Genomic DNA, 18541 nt, shown 5'->3' with positions numbered 1-18541 from the left:
TAATTGTGCATTCGGTCGTGTGGCAAGTACATAAATCTCTGCACGGTGCGAGCAGTCCAAAGAAGGAATATCGTGAGAGGGAGAAGGGTTGGAAGGAGCGAGAGAACAGGATAGTTGCCATAAACCTCTTATCTGGAGCAAAGATACCGAGGAAAGACTATACTCCAAATTATTTCGCATACAAGCTTTATATATATATATATGTAAATGTGCGCGCGCGCGCGGATATATATAAATATATATCACATGCATGAGAGTGTCTCTTATTCTCTTTTCTTTCTTGAAAATATTTCCAGGCATTTGACATTTTCATCACGAACGCTGTCTCGCTGTACGTGTCACTTCCAGCTAATTTCTATGTGATTGTGAGGTATAGCAGGGATATAACTGAGACTTCGTCATTCAAACGTTCGTCTTGATCGTTTAACGTTAAACATTCAACATTTAAACATAAAGATCTTTCGTTTTTGTCATGAATACTAATGTTGAATATTCATAAATGATATAGCAAAATTTAAAAAAATGATATAATCTGCAATAAATACCTAGCATCAAAAGTCGAAAAAATATAATATTTTATTAATGAATTTAAGATATAAGATAAACAATCATAGTAAAAGATAATTTATTAATAAAGATTAATTAGAATAAAGTAAATGGATTTTCTTTTTTTAATAAAATTCATTTTTTGAAATAAAATCTGTTTTTATTTATACAATTTGTATTTATTATTCAAATGAAAGTTACTATAATATTATTTTCCCTTTATATCTTTTAAATATAAATGTTTCTATAACAATGAGTCGAGTAATATTGGCTATACATTGCAAAAACAATGGGATATATATATATATATAAATTGATATCACAAATCCTTAATTTTACAGATTCTTGCATCTATCACGTTACCAAAAATTGATTTATTATTAACGAATATAGAATCTCTATTGGAAACTCGTTTTAATGCTGCACAATGCAAATTCCCCATCGTAAATAATGTCCTACCTTGCATTTATCGCGGTGACAAAATTTTGCCGCAGAAATACTGATTTTTATACCTTTTAGGTACGCTACGCGGGTGTAGCATAGTTAAGAGGAATATTTCCTATAACTTTTCGCGGAGTTAAAAGGAATATTTCTATTCTCAAGCAGGGTGCTATTCGTTTCGTATATGAGTTATGTATCATTTCTCATTTTTCTCCTCAGACCTTTCGTTTTATCTTTCCTTTTTGTCCTTTATACTGGGTGTCTTGGCAGCAACCGCGCTTTCTCTTCATCATAGACATTAAATGAGTCTCTAAGAACAATCGCGTTTAAAAAATCTCATACGTCTTTATTATCTTTTAAATAAGATATTATTAAGATCAATGATACGTTAACCTCAACAATATCCTACGGGAACAAGATTGCAATTTTGATTGCACAAAATGTTATGATCGATCAGATTTAATTGTTTCGTTTTTTTTTTTTCAAGAACTACCATGCTGTACCATCTTCTCGAACGCGATCCTCTTTAATTGTTTCCGCTCTCGTTGAAACGAAGTGTGATCGCAATGAAGAACGCTGTACGTGTATTGGCGTGTACGCGTAAGTATGTAATACATTTACACACATATCACATCCCAGCCTCCACGGTGGAAGTAACGCTCGCGTTGCCAATTTACATGTTCCGTCTTGGTTACCCGTGAGCGCACTTCGCCTACTTACGTACGTGATTCTACATCCGAACACTATAAAGACTTACCTTCGTCACTTATATGAGCAAAGTGTCAAAGAAGCCTTCGCGCTGCCTCGTCACAAGTCATCTAGGGATCAAAATGTCTGAGCTATCACGAAAATTACCAAAGTCGGAACCGAAAATCGAATTTTCTCCCGGGAAAATTGCCACCACGAGGAAACGAGTTTCTTCTTCGTATACACTTACGATTAAGTTCGTATATTAATAGTATTAAATCGATTTTTTGTCGAATTTTTGTTAAAATTGTAAAGGAATAATGTATAAAATATCCCACGTAAATCTAAATATCTATATATATAAATTATTTAGGAGTGCATAGTTTTAGAGAATATTCAACTAAAGTTAACCCTCAGTACCCACATTTCAAAAAAGTCCTAATCTACCCACATCCGGGTATTTGTAATCCAGCATTTTTTTTTGCTTGCATCTCAGATTGTAGTGCATCGATTTTAACTAATTTTTTTTAATCTAACTGAAAAAAAAAAAATTTTTTGAGATAGAAAGTCTAAAATGTCGTAGCACAAAAGATATTTTGCAATAAGTGAAAAGGGATCGGAAAAAAACGTCTGAACTATAAAAATCGGGGGTGGGGGGGAGGGTACGCTAACCCTTTGTGGGCACTAAGGGTTAATAACGTTGATATTTTTATAACACAATTGGAGAAAATCCAGTTTCGACAGATTTAGTGTACAATTATATGCATTATGCAATTTTTTCATGGTTAATATAATTATACAATCCATAACATGATTAAATAATTCAATAATTCAATAATTCATCTAAATTGGATAATTGCTTTCTTTTCCCTTTGTATTTAGAGCATAAATTTATTATATGTAAAGACATCCTTTTTTATTTTCATCTCCCTCTCTCTCTCTCTCTCTCTCTCTCTCTCTCTCTCTGTAGTTCAATATTTTTATTAGTTATTTCATAGAATGTTGACTTTTCACATCTTATTCTAATATTTAAGAATTTGAAGCACGACCGTATGTGTGAATACATCAAATATAATAAAGAAAGCCAAGAACGGTCGACGTTGGATGTTTTAAACACATTATACATTCTATATTAAATTAATTTGTTTCAAATATGATTGAGAGCTGAAAAACTTTCGGTTTCAACATAATTATTCTGAAACGCTAATAACCCCTCTAAATTATAATAGACAGAAAGAAAGTAAGAAATTTATATTGTAAAAAATATTTTAAGTGCCTTAATATTACAAAGCTGCGATCTTTCTTTTCTTTCCCCTCTTTTCGCTTCTCTGCTTCTCAATGTATCTCGTCTCATTTTTCCTAATTTCATTGTTTCCGCGTTTTATTTAACAATATCTGCAGTGTATAGTCGTACTTTAAATTTCTCTAGTTAGACCTTATATCAGTTGTACCGCTGTCGCCTCGCCTTTTGCTAGCACTTTGTATTTTTTTCTTCTCTTCTCGTTTTTTTGTAATAATACTGTTCTAATTTCCAAGTGCATGCAATAAAGTTATTATTATTATTATTGTATATTTCTTAGATTTCTAAATCCGCAGATCTCCAATCTTTTCGAATTCTTCGCAGATCTTTGATTATACGTAGTATATTTTTCATGATTTCTTGATTCTCTCAGTAATTCATGACGATTAAATCTGAAATTGCACATATCTTTGATTTTTGTATCAATGCAGATCCGCCTGGATGCTTCGTTTCGAGAATATTGTCTCGGTAAATTACCGAGCATGCAAAGAAAAAAGAGAAGAAATATTACGGAGATCGTTAAACGAGGCGAAGTTTTGGTCTGATTCAGCCGATAACCGCTATCCTTAACTAATCTTAACTTCGAAGGGAATTTCGTGACCAATCCCATGGGAACTCTCGAATCTTAGTTGATCGTGTGTCGACCATGGGAATCATTTCAAACCGCTAGTCGCCACAGGACTTCTGGTTCAACTAAGTAATCTCGATCTAATTAGCCGGTAATACAATAATCCACGAAGTGATAAAGCGAATAAAGTGAATCATTCGAGAACCCATCTCAGTCGAAATTCAACGGACTACAATCACAACTTGCGAAGGTTCGGACCTCGAAACAAAGCTGTTGTTTTTGATAATACCGTTAAATTAGTCACCGTTAACACGATTAGTCTTAACTTAGATGAGAATCATAGAGACTTGAAGAATACGACATTCAAACATATAAACTAATCAACGAAATAATACATGCAGTAAAAGCTAGAGTAACTTTTACAGAAATTTAAAACCGATCAGTTCAATACTGATCAATCAATTCAGTGCAATTTAATATTAAAACACAGGAATTAATTACTTATTTTCAAGTATTTAGAGTATTCAAGTATTTTAAGTATTAAAAGCATTTGTTCAATGCTTTTAATACTCTAAATAAGTAATTAATTACTGTCTTTCAGTAATAAATTAGTCAGTATTAGAGTTCTCTAAAGATAAAAAATATTTAATAGTTCTTATGTGTTGTATCAATTTGGAATTACATAGAAAACTATGAAACATTCTTTTTATACGTTTATAAACACGATCAAATAAATGAGTTTTATACATCACTTACTTCCATAAATTTTTCTTACGTTTCTTCAAACGAGAAAAGCTGCTTATACTATTGCACCAGCCAGTCATATTTACCTACATATATTTTGTGCTTGCCATGACGTATCGACGTCATCCATCTACTTTCTATTTTATTAACGCAATTCTTATCGTGAAATAATTTTCATGTTGCAATATTATTGATCAGCAGCGCCGTACGATTGTATAATATAACGTAAATTCGTGAATTCACCGCCAATAGCTGAAACGTCGTATCACGTCAGTGATCGATCGACGAAAACGCAAATGACATCGATGGGCAATATAACAAATTACATATCACGGAACGAGCCGTTTCGATTACATATTTCACAAATTGAACGGGAGTGTAACGAAATTTTTAACGAATTAAGCGCATCGCCGTATAACGATTCGTTTTAATAATCGACAGGGGAAAATAACGTTTAAATATCCATTTAATTCTAAATCTCAAAAACAGGGACAGGACAAATTTCCGAGTCAAAGGATATTCATAAGCCATAAGTGAAACGCGAGTCGAACAGTCGGCGATGTAACGTTCGTTTTACACCGGTAATTAATGTTTTATTATCTACACACTCGCGTGCAATAGTTTAATGTGAACACGTTTAACACGTGAGATGCTCGAATAATACTCAAATAACACACGCTTGTTGCACACGCTGCGGCTCGTAATAAAATTTATATCGCACCGACGTTTCTCTAACGTTTTTTTTTTTAGTGGAAATTATTTCTGTGTATAAAACGTTCGGAGAATTCCTCGCGCTTATATGACGCAAATAAATAATATGCATCGACGAAAAAACCAGTGATAGTCAATATCAATTGATACGCACAAAAATAATATCTAGACTTAAGACTATAATTATTCAAAAGTGTCCGTGTACATAATATAACTAAAAAAAATGTTTTGTAACAACTTTATCTGTATATTTTACGTATTATGTACAAAGTACTTTCTGTTTTTTTGCATAAATATATTTAAATTTTTAATAAATTATCTTGTCATTAACTCCCGTTCAAGAAAAGTCCGACGTTCACTTTTTCTATAGAATCAATAATAAAGACAAAATATGCAGCGGTATAACAAAACAATCTAGTACTGTAATTATTTGTTATTATCCGTCGTACACGAAAAAAAAAGAAGCAAAAATGTAAGACAATTTATTATCTCCTACAAGTTCTACAAGTTCAAGCTATAACTTTGCGTTGCATAATAATATTTAATCATATTTAATCACGCTCGTGCGGCGATCGCGCGACAATCTGCAATATAACGATCGTTGCGTGTGTATCGTCATGCGGAATTGTTTGCGTTCAATCAAGCTGCGGCTTATCGTTCTCCGCATTTTCATTTTCCTACAAAGCCGGAATGACTCAAAGCCGGGCTTTTAACGAAGACATTATTACCGCGAGCCTTCGAGACTGATTACTCTTCATCAATAGGAGGGCTCCACGGCGCTACCAAAGACTATAAAAGACAAGCTGGTTGCGGATCGATCGCCAGTATACCGCGGCTTTTTTATTGTCGCAGTGCCGAGTAAACGTGCAGTTCGCGTAGCGCAAAAACCTTGCACCAGCTTGTCGCACCTGGCTCATAGTATTGTAGCGGTGACAGTAGGAGCGACGTGCTTAAAAGGGTGAGTTTCTTAGTTTGCGAAACGGCATTGCGCTGCAATCGTTAATGTCCCGTGTTATTGAAACAGAACAATATGGAATTGATGAGTTCGTCAACATGCACATACATACGCATACACAATAGAAATATTATTCCACGATATTTGTGATTTTCCAATTTTTCTCCTCTCATAACTGTTTATTATACCTGACTTGTATTTTAATGGAGCAGCGCGCATTGAAACGGTGAGTTCTCAATCCAGCAATATTATTCCACGAATGATTCGTACTTTCTCGTTGGGTCGTTCCTTTATACATAGTTTATATTATAATGGAGCGATATTGAAACGCGGCGAGATATTTAATTCGGGAATATTATTCTGCGATGTCTGACGCTCTTTAATCCTCGGGCGAGAGGAAATTTAGATTATAATTCTGATGATGGATCTTTATTCAAATGTAAAACACTACATCCGTATTTTATGTTAAAGTCTAAATTATTATATGGCAACATTAAACATATGAATTGATGAATATAACGAATTAATATATACAACAAATATATAAGTGCAAATTTAGTATTTAAATAAACAAACCAGACCGACACGTAAATAAATGAATAAATTAATAAACATAACTAATGAAAATTTATTTCTGTAAATATGTATAATTATATTTATGTGATGTGTATATAGAACAAAAAAAGAAATTACTTTCTGATTATAATGCAATAACTATTTCTTTTAACTATGGAGGTTATTAATAACGCCCTATCCAATAAATTTTTCCATCGAAATTGATAAAAAAAAAAAGGAAATAATAAAAATTGGGAAATGTAGAGTCGATTCTGGTTAAGGGGGTGAGATAGTAAATGGGTGAACAAGCGCCATACGAAAGCCTGAACGGCTTTAACGAGATTCGGGAGGGTGGCGCAACAAGGACAAGTAAGAGTACGAGGCAGTGTCCGCAAAAACTTTCTATGTGTACGCGTATAACAGTACGAAACTGTTCATGTAACAGCTACCAAGCGCTGCCGGGTAAAATCATGGTTCGAAGACCGGGAAGAGTATGCGGTGGGATTGGCAAAACCGTTTGATGCAGTTCCCAACAAAACTCCAATGAAGCGAACTGTCCAGGCGAAAACGCAAGTGCCTGTGGCTATTCTAATTAAAGCGATCACTGTTGATATTTCATTAACCTTCTACAGTGCACAAATTTCTTACGAATAACAGCGCATGATTTTTCTTCCCTGATTTTATCATAATAAATTTAATCTCTGTCTCTATAAAACTTATTTATTTAAGTAAAAAAGTGCAAGCGTTTTATGGTCGTTCATGTGGACAATGGATAAATGTTTGAGATTATTCATCATTTATACAATAATGTTTACATAGCGGAAGAATTCTGATTGAATCTCATTAATTATGCGCATTAATGTATACATGATTTGTTAGCTGATTATCGTGAAAAAAAAAGACATAACCGACAAGATCTTAATATTGTATACATTTAATGACGGGTATTTATGAAGAACCCGTTATGAATTCAAGATGATAGTATGTTAATAATGTAATCAGACTTAATTTTAAGTTGATTATCGAGTCGTGACCATTACGTCTATACGAATGATAACTATTACGTCGAATAACACGTGATGCATATTTCAATGACGCTTTCTGCCACTGAGGCAGAAATAACCGAGTAAAAAAGTGTTTTCCTTACACGCAATAATACACAAATAGTCCAATTTTTAATAAATTCAATGCTCCAGTTATTCCGTAACAAGCTGCCCAAATTGTTGAAATTTCGTATTTTTCACGAGAACTATTTTCGCGACACGGTTTCCGAAATTTTCGTCTTTGTACGATTGAACAGTCGGGATATGTAACTCACACGTGACAAATCAGGACAGAATTTAAACAAAATTTATATTTAAATATAAAATTGAAATTTTGTTTATTTCGATTCCGTATTGCTTTTGCGGAAATTACGTGTATATTTTATTATTATCGAATACAGAAATAATTATACTAGATGCTTTAAGGTAATTGCCTTTCCTTTTACAGTACATTTCCTGATGAACTTGAGTCGATTTTTCTTTTTAGCGAAAATTCTGCCTTCTCTTTCATTTATAATTCTCTCTCTCTCTCTTTGAACTTTAGTTATAACCGTTCATTACTGTTGCAGTCTATTATTTTTAATATATAGCAATTTATTTATAAATTTTAAATAAAACATGCTGCTATATTGATATATTAATTGATTATCAAGATATTAGGGAAATCATCGTCAAATAAAAATTCATTCTTAATTCTCTAAAAAATACTTAATAAGTGCATTGAACATAAACCGAGTCATCAAAAACAGAATACTTAAATAACTACAATTTTCATATTCTCTTTGAATATGAAAGCCAACAAATATATGAAATATTATGTGTGCATCCAACGAATGAATATAACGAAGGAAATTTTTTTCTATTAAAGATAGAAAATTTTTATTTAATATCGTTAAAGTTATTATTAGTGTTTTTCAAAATCGAATCACATATTTTTCTATTTTTATAATTTTTTCTTGATATTTGCCTGATATCACAGCACGACTATTAATGTCGTAATATCATTCAAAAAGTTTGAATCTTGAACTTTTGAATTCAGAAGTTTATAATTAAAAACGAGAAAATCTTTAAAGTATGAAATCATTTTACTATTTTATGAAATTAGTCAGGCATAAATGTTTAGTGATTATCCAACATGCACAAGTATAGTTCCACACATTTATTCATATTTTTAATTCCAGAGGCATTTAAATATCCGACTTTTTTTCTTCTGGTGACTGCGTGGCAGACTTGTTTCCGCAAACCGACAATATTACACCTGTAAATTCTGTGCGCGACTTTTCAGACACTATGTACGTCCTGACGCGCGTCGCTCTATGCGCACGGGAAAACGTATTTAACCGGTAATGAGCGGCTGGAAGTTTTTGTTATAATTAGGTTGCTACCTCGCTTCCGGTATACCGGTGTGCGAGCTCTCACGGAACTGAGATTTCTTCATCAGCCTCTCTTTCTCCCTCTTCCACTCTTCTCTCCATCTCTCTCACACGGTGCCCTAAAAAAATGTATCACGCGCATATACCGCGCACATTGTACACGGGAATAAAGATGCACAAGGTGCACGCCGGGTGATGCATATGCACGAGAGCGCGTTTTGCAAAAAGAGAAAGTAGAGAGGTGTATGTGTGTAAGAGAGAGAAAGAAGATAGAGAGAATACTTGATTAGCCCTTTTTCTGACATGCGTCCCGGAAATGTTCCCTTTATTAACCAAGATGAAGAGGAAACTCCGGCGCTACGGCTCTTCCTTTGTCACAGTGAACAAATTTAATTTTCACAATGTTAAGTCTTCTAGATCTTTTATTTATTTATTCATTTATTCTTCGTTTTTTCTTGTACCTTTATCTATCTTCGGAATAGATTTACGTCAAGAATGAACACGTAGTTTTCAAAGTATTTTCGTGCATTATTTGAAGAAATTACGAATAGAGCGAGGGGAAACCTTGTTTCGGACTTTCGGCAACGCGAGCTCGAATTTACTGAGAGATACTATTGTCGCAGCGTGCTACTGTTCCTAAGGTCCCACAGGTCACTCTGCAAGTAGGTAGGTATAGATTGCACCGTGTGTGTGTTTAAGAAAACTTCTCGTCTTTTCTTTTCTTTTCCTCATCCTATCGGATAAACAAACTTATCTATCTGATCTGCTAAGGCTAAGAGTAAAAGAACGTTCTCTCCATCGATGTGTCTCTAACTCTGCATAGTCGAGAGACACTGGTATTGATCGATTCAGCGGGTGCAGGACAAATACTGGTTTATGCGGACACATATCACGGGATCGGCATTTGCTTAATGCATTCGCGCATCATAAACATTTTCCTTTCGGCTGTTCACGGATCGCATATCGCGTAAATAAAGTCTGACAAGGGTGTTAGTTGCAGGTCGCAGTCGCAAGAACATCAGATATCGATATTTCCTGATATTCATGAGCTATGAAACTACACTTGGGCTGAACTATAAAAGTTGTAAATTGCGATTTAAATTTGCGAACAAAACTACGATCGATGTATTGGATTTTTCTTATTATTGAGACTGATAACGTCTTCACATCATATATATTATATAAGCCGATATTATATAGTCCATTCTCTTATTTTAAGATTATCTCAAGTAATGTTTTAAAAGGCTAATACTCTATAATTGCTATGAGATTTTAATTCTTCGGTGCTACTCTCTTATTATAAATGAAACAATACAATTTTTTTTATTTATAGGAATGCGATTACATTTTGTAACAAAATTAAATTAATATACGCAATATTTTTTCGCGGATCGTCAAAGTTAAAAAAATTCAAGCGAAATTCGAATTTCAAATGTTTAAAGGTCACCAGCACTTTAAAAATTATTTTATCTTTTTTATTTTTGACACTGATTACGGCATACCCGAGTTTTCTTTTACCTTATATACCATAATTTTTTTTATTAATAAAAATACATACGCATGCTTGTTACTGTTATATATTCCTTAATATTTAGTATTTCGATTAGTCTTCGATTAAAAAAGTTTATTATAATGTGCTCATATTTATATGATATTTTTCACAATACCTAGTCTGATAAATTTGTGACGAAATCCTTTAGCCATCGAAGAGTTAAGACAGTAACGGTTTGAAGATGGTCTTAAATACAGGAACCGAATGAATGCCGGCCATAGTGTCTTAAAATATTAATACAAATTATACGGTAAATCTGACATTTATTTGTCTCTCTTTTTTACGCTTTAATCTTTTAAATTAATCTACAATTTTAAATTAATTAGGATTAATCTTAATTTTTCGAGAGTTTTTTGCTTTGTCATCTGTATAGTTACTGTTTTTATAAAAAGTTTATATACAATCATCATATCCTGTTGACCGAAATAAAATAGTACAAAATGAACAAAGTCGTCGACATCACCTTTATATTTTCATCCATCATAAAACAGTAGATGTTTTTCCGATTCGATTTCGTTCAAGTTTCTGACAGAGATAAAATGTAAAAACTGTACTATTTTACCAGTGGGCGGACAGTTATCTTATTCGTTTTCTATGTTTCCATAAATTATTAGTGATATATTTTTATTTTTTCATTTGTCTGCGAGGACAATACATTTTTAATATCTTAACATTAACTTTATACATATGTATATCACGAAATGTTAATGTTGTACTTCGACCTTTTAATAAATTTCAGAGATGCAAAGATGTTTCGTTTTATCATCTTATATCGTTATTAGTAACTGATATAAAGCATCAAGAAGAGTAAAGAATATTTGTAAATTCATATTCCTGTTTTATAATTAAAAATTCCTTCTCCATCTTTCTTTCGTACCTTCGAATAAAAGAAACAAATAGACATTCTGTTTCCGGGTTCACCTATTACGGTTCCATAAATTTCCATAAATTTTCTTATTCTAAGAATAATGAGCAGCAATATATATTTAGGTCAGGGAATTTTATAAAAAAAATTGTGAGAAAGGGCATTATTAGAAATTGACAGATTAATGAAAAAATTACACACTCGGAGTAATAATAATCCGCACTCAAGCACAGTGGCCTACATTAAACAAAATAACTGAAATAATCGGTAATGAGCAGTAATATATATTTGGGTCAGGGAATTTTATAAAAATTTGTGAGAAGAGGCATTATCAGAAATTAGCAGATTAATGGAAAAAAATATACATTTGGTGTAATAACAATTCGCATTTAATAACAATTACAACGCCCTACATTAAGAAATTAACCATAATAATCGGTATTTTGCAACATTATATATTTAGGTCGAGAAATTTTACAAAAAAATGTGATAAGAATAGACATTATTAGAAATTAGCAGATTAATGAAAAAAATTACACACTCAACGTAATAACAATCCGTACTTAGGATTACGTGTGCTGTACGCTCTACATAAAAAAAAATCACTCAAATTAATTAGTGGAGGCGCAAACTACAGAGATCGTTTGAAGTTTGAAGGTATCGCGTTTGTTATTAATAATTTAGCGGCGCATCGCATTACTCGTGGGAGTCGCTGGCTAATATCCGGCACGCTGAACCAGCTGCTGCAATATCGCGGAATCAGCGCACGAATTTTCGGTCATCGCTTTATCCCTGGTGTATCTCAGCGCGTGAGCCGCGTGCCCCTTTCCGAATAATCGAGCTTCCTCTCCGTGCGAGTTTCCGCCGCTCGCGGGTTCCGCCGCTACACGAAGTACGGACACGTCCCGTGTCCCGGTCCCCGGCTTCGGAAGAGCTTGCGCCAGTTCAGCACGCAGAGAGCCGCGCGCCGCGGTACGGAACACTCCGGGACAGGTTCCCAACGCGGTAGCGCGCCGCTGGCCGCAGTACCGTCGTACGGTTTGCGCAAGAACCATCCGCTCGTTTCTCATCGACATGACACTCGGCTCACCTGCCATCCTACTGTCATAAAGACCGAGTCCTTCCCTCGACTCGCTATCGATCTCACATCTTCCGAGTCTTCCTAACGTCGGTCTTTTGTCTTCCGTTTTTCGATCACGATATTGCACCAAGTCGTCGGGCTTGCGTGAATAGTGAACGATTGATCGTGTGAACACCGGTGAACGATGTGAACGCATGGTCCCGATGGTGCACGACTCGGCCAATGATCGAGAGAGTCGATCGAAACACATCTCTCAATGATCCTTCAAAGGATGGATATAAACGCGACGACGCTCGATAGAGACGAGGGGATGAAAGGTTTCAATGCTGGCTTCATTCCTACCGATATCATCTCCGAAACGTAGACGCCTTATAACGCGACTCGGTGATTGAGAATCGATACGCGTGCTGCGGAAGAATTATGTGACGATCGTGTCCGTGCTTCTTCACAATTTCCTTGGAATTTCAAGTATCCCTTGAAAAAGAGGAAAGTCTCTTCTCATGAGAAAGCTCTTGAAGAGCCTAAATATCTAGGTCGTTCCCGTATTAATTACGAGTTTTCACGCGTTAATCACCTGAGATTGTCAATGCGCGAGCGAGTTTGCTTTTAATCCTTTATTTTTAATTCGTTTTAGTTCTTGTAGTTTAGATTTTTCTTCACGTTTGTTATTTTATCATTGTTTAAATTAATAGCGTTAAATTTCAAGATATTTATATCAATACAGATGAGATTAAATTTATCTTCTTAGATATTTGAATTATATTTATATTTGTGTTATAAATTGATTTCGATTATTAATCGATTCATTACCTCATTAACCGATATATCAAATTTATTTTCACGTTAATTATTCGGTCTTTCAAATTGTTAAACGATATTTATTACTGAGTTTACTTTTCCTCACACACACACACACACACATTATTTAAATTATTCAAATATTCCTAGTTGTTATAATTCTATCATAAACATAACTGACATATACACGCAATTGGATTTTTTACTAATTATTTCGATAATTATTTTATCAAAGTTTCATTTTCGGGGCTGTCGAATTTTTAGACATTTTAACAGTCGCCAGGGGACAACGATTGCAATAGGGTTCGAAAAGACGGAGAGATACCTACTGACCTATACTGAGAGCAAAGTTCAGTGATCACATAACTTCACGTCGTCGAATGTGCTTCCGCGAAGACAATCTCGTGAGTGCGAGAAATCAAACGGTGAGACTCAAACGTGATTTATTTTTCGTCGCAAAAGTAAAAATATCGATGGAAGGAACTAGGTTGTAACGCTTCGACTTTTGCTTCTTCATTTGATATAGAATATCAACAGCGACGGCGGCGATAATATAATTAAACAACTCTAAGAAGCAACAACAATATAGAGCAATATTAATTAATGCGTTCAAGTGACCTGCGTATAAATAAAAAAAAACAATAAACTGTGATATAAAATTGGGATAGGTGGTCCCCTAAATAAACCACTGCCATCAACTGTTAAATTAACTGTGGACAAGAAATTTCATCTTTTGACGTGTGTTTATATGTTTGTGTGCATGTGCGGTTTATACACGACGGAACGTTTGTATGAAATCGGACAAGTCAACGGAGTTAAGCATCGCTAATTATCTTAGAGCCCTCGTATAATTGCCACTAATTAATCAACGCGACTCTTGACGCTCCTTGTCTCCGTCGCATTCGAGCTCTGAATTTCACTTCCTGCCGTCGCCAGGTGAGTCGAGCTGTGCAAATACAATTTTTCGGCTATAATTTAATAGCTATTTTTGTAGACATTTACACTTATTTAATTAAATAAGAAAAATCCTACATATTCAGCCAAAGCAAATCTTAGTGTTTAAATATTTCTGTATAAATTTATATGCATATCTGATTCTGCAAACCACGTGATGAATTTTTTTTATACCTATCTATACATAAACGGCATTCTAATCACGTAAGATACTCGATAAATACATACATTTAATCTTTTTTGCCGACCTTGCGAACTAATAAACTGATTTTACAAAGGCAGAGTTTCCGTTGAAACTGTAATCGAGAATACATACCGTGTAATACGATTTTTATAATTCCGTTCGCCTCCCGAGATTCGAAAACAATGATAGAATAAAAAAAAATAACAAAAACCGGAATATTTTAATATAAAAATATCTGCGTGCTTCATATATTTATAACATTTCAGTGGATGTGAAGTTCTAAGGACTTTTAAATAAAAAAGGAAAATAAAATTAATTGCTCTTCATATGTACTTTGTTGTATTTTTCACATTTTTCAGTATTAATTGTGGAATCAAATTTTATTTAATTTTCAAGAAAAAAAGGATATTATTGGGATCAACAATGTCAAAATTACGAAATAAATGGCAAGAGTTTCAATGATACTACACCTATAATTGAAGATTAAATTCGCACATATCGATATTGCGTTATCAGTTTTTAGAACTTTATCCTTCTTTTTTCAACTTTGCCCGAGTATGCTCGAAAGAATTGCAGCATTTCTTCGGGTTAGCTGCAGCACTAACGCGCATCTGCCGCCGCATATCTCGCGGCTCGACCTCGCCGATTCTTTACATTCGCATTTACGTTTACGAGCGTGGAAAGCATGAAGATAAGTTGGAGTCGTTGCGGCAACTTTCCGCGGTGAACGAAATTTACCATTGCATTGTGCGTCTCTTATCGGCCATAACAGCTTCGGACTCTGGTCTGTCGTTAATCTATGAAGCACGGACTCTGAGAAACTTTGCTTTTCAAGGAATTTCTCATTTGCGCGATTATTCATCAAGCGTGTAAAGTGTATATAAAAAACTCATACCTGTTTTACATCTGGTAGAAGAAGAAGAAAGAGAAGAGAGAAAAAGATGGTTTATTAAAAAAATAATATAATATACATAATAAATATTAATAATGTTAGCACACAAACGATGTTAATAATAACTTGAATATTTTTATTCTGGTTATTCTTTCACATCTATATTATATTAGAATAAACTTATATAAAGCAGTTTTTTTAAATTTTCTTTACTAAACTCATATAAAAAGATAAAAGCAATGAAAATATATAAAATTATAAATTATTTTGAGATATATATATCTTAACGAGAGAGTTAAATCTCGCATATGATTGTTATGATCATCTTTTTTATGCATTCATTTTTTCCATTGTGCCAGATGGAAAATATGATTGATCGCAATACACACATTTTTGCTTCATTCATTTCAATATTTATATTCACATGGTTTTCATCTTTCGAGGAGAAGTTCCGAGGAATATTTTCAAGAATCACTATGGAAAGCCTTTGAAACCCTCAAAATACCGTGCGACTCGGAAAAGCAGGAACATTTTCATCTTGCGATATGACATAAAAACTGCCGATTCAGCAGATTGCGTTTTATTTATACGTTGTTCTCAGGAAAATGCGATATCGTCGCGGTGGAAAAGTTTAAACGGGGCAGAATGCCATTTGTTCATTTATACACGTTAGAATAGAGGGAAATATTTCTGGTTTAGTAGCCGCGGCGTTTATCTGCTACGCTCTTCTGTTTGCATACCTCGTTTGTATAAAGATCGAGTGTTAGAATGAATAAATCCATTACACGTAATTACATACATTACAAGAAAGCATCTTAATTCTAAAGCGTATAATTTTCTTTCATTATAAATACAAAATTTAATTACATAAACACGTTATTCGCAAATTATTATTAAGAGAATTGTGATAATAATTTTATAATTTACTATGAAATTATATATAGTTATATATTCACTTAATTAATTTTGATATTTTGTTTACAACATTGGATTGAAATAATTTTATTTTAATCTATTATTATTATGATGCAATATAAACACTAAATTAATAATAATCTACAAAATATACGAGATTACCTGATAAAGATATCTCGACATAATTTCAAGATTTTCTATTATTACATAATAAACAACAAAAGGCTCGAATTAATTAATTAATTTATTATAATATTCGTAAATTTTAAGACACAGAGTATCTTAAAATTTGCGAATCAAAACAGCACAGTAAAAGTTAAAAAAAAAATAAGTTATAAAAGTATTTGCCATTTGTTCGGAGTGATACTTTTTAAAGTATAAAGATGATAAAAGTTTAAAACTGGCTCCAATTATAGATTGCGAATAACAGTATTTACTATCGACACGTAGCGACTTACGGATAAATGATAGTTTAATCGTAATCTTTAATTAGCCATATAATTTTTATGTTTATGTTTTAAAAATTGTTGCTCAGAATGACAAATGTTCACAACAACAAATGAATATAAAGTACTATACCTTACTAAGTATAATGTAGAATTTTAATAAACCAGCTGTCTCAGCAAAGCGCGATTAATATATGAGAATTGCGGTTGGTTCTGTCCTCGAAATATCATAAATTAATGTTTATTAAGCATTACTAGAAAATGACGTCAATTTATAATAAGGAATTCTGCAAGCTCATGTAAAATTTTCAATTATATTCGTGTAAGCACCGTTATCCCAATTGTTATTTCGTTGTCATAAACGTATTCACGCGTTAATGGTTTTTGCATACGCAGAGAATTTCATGTGGATTATTACGTTTATTTATTCGGTGGAGCTAGCTAGGTGGCCTGCTATAAAGCAATATTTATTTTACATTACACACAATGCGCATTCCAACAATTTTTTGCAGCATTGTGTTTTGTGTGTGCAAATCTACTATACATAAAAGATCTAAACATGAGAAGTACGTTATAATTATTCAATTATATAATAAGACAAATTGGACTTTATTTTTTTTTTACAGTTCTGAAATATAAGAAAAATTGAGATACTTAAAAAATTAGTAATTATAATATATGGTCTACTTTATCAGTATTATATTTTTACCATTCAAGATATATTAATAATGTTAAATAGAGGATTCTTTAAATTATAACATGACATAATATTTCTAATCATTGAAGTATCAAGAAATTGTTTATTGTTCCAAATGTTTCTCAATAACTAACTAAAGTATTATTGTATATTTGAGTATTGTAGAAAAATGATAACATTTTAACGGCATTGGATGTAATTAAATATAATATCTACAAACTCTCTACAAACAGAAATTTTTCGGCCATTTTATAATGGACGAATAAGAATTTTCTCTCTCTGCTTAAATTTGTTAGAATTCTGATTGAGAGAATATTTTTGGTAAAATCTATTAGAATTCTTATTTTTACCAAAATAATTATATCAGTCAGAATTTTATCCGTTATCTCAATTAGAATTCTAGTAGATTTAACTAGAAAATTTTGATTCGTCCATTTTCCACCAGAATTTTTCAGTATGTCCGAATTAATTTCGTATAAAAAAATTCTCCCTTCGAGAAGATTTGTCAATTACTTTCTCACGAAATTTCGTTCCTCACAAATTGAGAGTTATTTCACGAGTAGGTTCATCACCGAAAGCATCTCGCATTTCATCCGTGCAAACTTCAGTTCGTTCCTCTTTCCTCGTTGCGATATTGTGCTCGTCGAATCGCGAAGCCTCGTTTTACCGTGTGATGTCCGGAGTTTATTTTCGTGCCCTCTCATTCTGCCAAAATGAGGCACGCCGCGGAAATTAAACTCGAGAATAATGAGTTAATTTGAGCTCGCGATTAGTTAACTCCACTCCTGCCCGATGTGGACGCTCGACTAGAGTTTCGCGCATGGAATTGCATCGAATTTTTCAACTGTAGTAAACGCTTGTGGCAGAAATGAAATGGAGCACGATATAATGATAAAGATTGTACATGTTAATCTTCTTTTCGAATTTCCTTTCAATTATACTAATATCGTTCTGATACTAATGATTTATTCATTCGCATACATCGCAATGTCTTCTTCAAAGTATGGAAATTTAAATATCTGATTATATCTTTTTTTAAATATATACAAATTATTAACCCTTACCGTACCATCTACAATTTGGTGCCTCATCCATACCATAAAGGATTACTTCAAATCTCTTCGTTTTTTCACCTCTTCAAAATAATTTTAAAAATCTCTAAAAATTCACCAACATATTTTCAACTTTCTAAAATAAATATTGACTCTTTATTTTGAAAAATAATAAACTGTAG

At 33.1% G+C, this 18541-nt stretch overlaps 1 protein-coding gene across 4 annotated transcripts in view; it reads left to right on the top strand.

Annotated features, from left to right (window-relative positions):
* The first annotated feature begins 5832 nt into the window (after window positions 1–5832).
* LOC108766176 (cysteine-rich secretory protein 1) overlaps window positions 5833–18541 on the top strand; it is a 56902-nt gene continuing 44193 nt past the window's right edge. Inside the window, exons 1-3 of one of the 4 annotated variants that reach the window (XM_018515322.1) lie at window positions 12754–12954; window positions 13484–13644; window positions 13746–14155. The gene's annotated coding sequence lies outside the window, so the exon portion shown is untranslated. The other 3 variants (XM_018515321.1, XM_018515320.1, XM_018515323.1) reach the window with 3 other exon arrangements.

This window comes from Trachymyrmex cornetzi, unplaced genomic scaffold (assembly GCF_001594075.2).
Source record: "Trachymyrmex cornetzi isolate Tcor2-1 unplaced genomic scaffold, Tcor1.1 scaffold57, whole genome shotgun sequence".
Classification (NCBI taxonomy): domain Eukaryota; kingdom Metazoa; phylum Arthropoda; class Insecta; order Hymenoptera; family Formicidae; genus Trachymyrmex; species Trachymyrmex cornetzi.
This window is presented reverse-complemented; position numbering and strand designations above follow the sequence as displayed.